We start from the raw sequence: 3,233 nt of genomic DNA, 5'->3' as shown, positions 1-3,233 counted from the left end.
TGATAGTCCACTTTAGACATTCTACTAAGTAACGTTGCAAGTACATGTCAACTAACTCTCATTAATTTACAACTACATGTCAACTAACTCCTTAATTTGCAACTACATGTCAACTAACTCATTAATTTACCACTACATGTCAACTAACTCATTAATTTGCAACTACGTCAACTAACTCTCATTAATTTGCAATGTCAACTAACTCTCATTGATTTGCAACTACATGTCAACTAACTCTCATTAATTTGCAACTACATGTCAGCTAACTCCTTAATATGCAACTACGTCAACTAACTCCTTCATTTGCAACTACATGTCAACTAACTCCTTAATTTGCAACTACATGTCAACTAACTCATTAATTTACAACTACATGTCAACTAACTCATCAATTTACAACTACATGTCAACTAACTCCTTAATTTACAACTACATGTCAACTAACTCATTAATTTGCAACTACATGTCAACTAACTCATTAATTTACAACTACATGTCAACTAACTCTCATTGATTTGCAACTACATGTCAACTAACTTGCATTAATTTACAACTACATGTCAACTAACGCTCATTAATTTACAACTACATGTCAACTAACTCTCATTAATTTGCAACTACATGTCAACTAACTCATTAATTTGCAACTACATGTCAACTAACTAATTTACAACTACATGTCAACTAACTCATTAATTTGCAACTACGTCAACTAACTCATTAATTTGTAACTACATGTCAACTAACTCATTAATTTACAACTACATGTCAACTAACTCTCATTAATTTACAACTACATGTCAACTAACTCTCATTAATTTGCAACTACATGTCAACTAACTTTCATTAAAGTATTAGTAAGCATAAGTATAAGTAAGTTGATGTACTTGCAAAGTTACTTGTGTTAGCTGATTTTAAACATACAGTCTACTAATACTCTAATGACTGCTAGTTGAAATATGGTTGCAAAGTTACTTAGTTAGTAGAATGTCTAAAGCGGACTATCAAAATAAAGCGTTACCTAGAAAGGTTTTCAAACCCGTATGAAACCATATGTGTGTATCTGTGAGTGTCTGAATGAGTGTGTGTGTCTGTTTCCACATTTCTGCTCTTCATTGACCACAAATTTGAATTCTCCACCAGTGTGTTGGTTGTACACCCAGCCAGCTCTTTTTGCTTTTTTCCCCCACTTTTGCTTTGTATTTTCTTTGCAATGCTGTTAAATGTAGCAGTTTTTTTTTCTTTTAGCACGGTTTTCAATTCAGAGATCAGATAAGGAGCTCAGAAACAGCACTTTGCCAGACAAGACGGTAAACAGACCTCATTCAGCTGTCAAACATTCATCACTCCTGTATTTGTTGGAGGCCGCAACACAAAAATGAAGGAACGCACACATTAAAACGGCAATTACTAATACAATGATACTAATACAGCAGAGTCGTAGAGCTCTCTGTCATGATGTCATGCGATCATAATCAGAAAATGTTGGGGCAATTTGTTGTAGACAAACAAATATTTAGATCTGATGACCAATGAGTGTGTGTGTGTGTGTGTGTGTGTGTGTTTCCCACAGAGGTGAATTCTGCTGTTAGCTACAGCTTGTTACCCGGTCCTGCATATGAGCCCTTTACGATAAACTCCCACACTGGTCAGATCAGCACCTCCACTCGGCTAGACAGAGAGATCCAGTCCAGATTTACTCTCAGAGGTGAGACTTCCGTCTGCCTGCATCCCCCTAAACCTACTACTGCAGCTCACTCATCTCTCCAGAAAATCAGCAGCCAAATCATTCACAGACCACTATTTACTTCCTTCTACATGCATGTTTTGAACGTTTGCTCTGTTCATTATATGTTTTCTTTTCATGCTTAAATGATACATTAAGCAACGCATTTTTGCTCAGTTTATATTGTTTGTAGAATTGTAATTGGTTGGAATAGGACTATGTGCATAGTAAATGCTTTCAGATTTTTTACAAGTCACTGTTTCCTTGCTCACAGAGTGTGATGGGCAGGTGATCATCAAAAACAATAACAGAAATCTGTAGGATAACATGATGAGGATGAGGATTATGAAGCTGTCACAGTACAGAAGGAGACCAGGGACGGAGAGGTAAAGTAAACAGAGCTTTATAGAACAGGTGCTGGGAGAGAGAGAGAGATGGAGAGCAAACGGGTTAGAGCAACAGTCTATGGAATGGAGGGGATCGGGCTCACGTGATGAAGGGTTCCTTGGTGGATCGGGCTGAAGAGGATGGCACAGAGACAGGACGGTATCAGGATGGAGTCCGGGTTCAGTGAGTTAGGTAAGGAGTAGCATAGTAAACTGTAGATCGGACGGTGAGTGACTGAAAGGAGCGTGCTTTTGAAGGTGGCTTGATTGGTGGCAGCAGGTGCAGGTGATCAGAATCCAGGTGAGTGAGATCTGGTGAGATTGGTGATTGTGAATGTGAACTGGTGTGAGCCGAGGAGGATTCTGGGATATGGAGTACACAGCTGGTGACAGATGACAGATACTCCCTGACATTACCTCCCCCTCCCGGAAGGCGCATCCCGTGCCGTAACATACCACCAGGGAGGGGGGGGCGGGGATTAGGGGCCTCGGGAGGCCACGGCGGAGCAGGGGACCCGGGAGGCCACGGCGGAGCCTCCGTGGCCTTGGCTGTCTCGGCCACGGGTATATGGCCCCCCCCAAACATTTTCCTGGGGAAATCTAGGAATCCTGGGGGTCGCTCTGGAGAAGCGGGCTCTTGAAAGCTGAACGGGACCAGCGGAGGCGAAGGAGGCTCAGAGCAGCATGTTAACGCGGTTTCTGGGGTGAGGACGGGTGCCGACACTGGAGCGAGCTCTGGGGCTGGAGCCGACACTGGAGCGAGCTCTGGGGCTGGAGCCCTTCCCGGGCTCAACCGGGGATCTGGAGCCCTTCCCGGGCTCAACCGGGGATCTGGAGCCCTTCCCGGGCTCAACCGGGGATCTGGAGCCCTTCCCGGGCTCAACCGGGGATCTGGAGCCCTTCCCGGGCTCAACCGGGGATCTGGAGCCCTTCCCGGGCTCAACCGGGGATCTGGAGCCCTTCCGGGGATCTGGAGCCCTTCCGGGGCTCAACCGGGGATCAGGAGCCCTTCCGGGGCTCAACCGGGGATCAGGAGCCCTTCCGGGGCTCAACCGGGGATCCGGAGCCCTTCCGGGGCTCAACCGGGGATCCGGAGCCCTTCCGGGGCAGAAGGCTCCGGG

The sequence above is a fragment of the Sinocyclocheilus anshuiensis genome, unplaced genomic scaffold, assembly GCF_001515605.1.
Source record: "Sinocyclocheilus anshuiensis isolate Anshui unplaced genomic scaffold, SAMN03320099.WGS_v1.1 scaffold326, whole genome shotgun sequence".
Classification (NCBI taxonomy): Eukaryota; Metazoa; Chordata; class Actinopteri; order Cypriniformes; family Cyprinidae; genus Sinocyclocheilus; species Sinocyclocheilus anshuiensis.
Note: the sequence above shows the minus strand (reverse complement) of the source record.